Raw genomic sequence first — 878 nt, forward strand, 5'->3', positions numbered from 1 at the left:
CGCGAAGACCGGCGACGGGTTGTGTTCCCATCAGACTTTCTGAATCACCCCCCGCCCCCCAACACGTCGTCGGCACGCTGAGCCTCGCCCCGTGGGGACCCTGGCCTGCCTGCTGCCTTGAGCTGAGGGATTCGCGCCAAGGGAGAGGCCGCAGCGGGCCGAGCTCAGAGTGACCCGCTGAGACTCACTCGCACACTTCACGCTTCGGTTCTGGCCGGGCAGATTGCCAGATGGCGTCCTTACCTCCTCCTTGAGATGCATCTGGCAACATAGTAGCTTCGTGATGTTTCTTTTAGGTAAAGACGTAAGAGGGCTGCGCTGTCTCTTTTCTAGCCTCTTGGCTCATTTCAGCCTCCAGGGGGCAATCCAGGCTGCTGACCTGAACACCGCTGTCCTCGGCTCCAGGCTCTCCCCCTGGCCCGGAAGGGCTGCTCTAGCTCCAGCCATCACACTCCAATTCTGGCCAACAAAAAGAGTCAAAGGGGGAGGCAGGTGGCCCTTTCCTTCAGGGCGCAGTTTGGAAACTCCTGGTCTTAACTTAGTCACGTGGTTAAACGGGGTGTGAGAAAGTCTCAGCAATGCCTTCCGCTGGGCAGCCCCACGAGGCAGAGCTGTGGACATGCAACGATTCGGTCTCTGGGGGCAGGACAGCCGTACCACTCATTTCGAAAAGAACAAAGGCTGTAAATGTAGGGAGATGGTTCAGGCCGTGGGAAAGGATGAGAGCCCTGGTGAGGCCGTCTGAGCTGAGGCCAGAGCCGCCCGGGAGGCAGGGTCAGCCCCGGACGCGGCCCCTGACGGGCGCCCGGGAGCCGGCCCCTCCTCGCACGTCCCACTGGTCCCGAGCGTGCAGAGCTCCGCGTTTGGATTTGAGTCAA

This window comes from Pteropus medius, unplaced genomic scaffold (genome assembly GCF_902729225.1).
Source record: "Pteropus medius unplaced genomic scaffold, Ma_sr-lr_union100, whole genome shotgun sequence".
Taxonomy (NCBI): Eukaryota; Metazoa; Chordata; class Mammalia; order Chiroptera; family Pteropodidae; genus Pteropus; species Pteropus medius.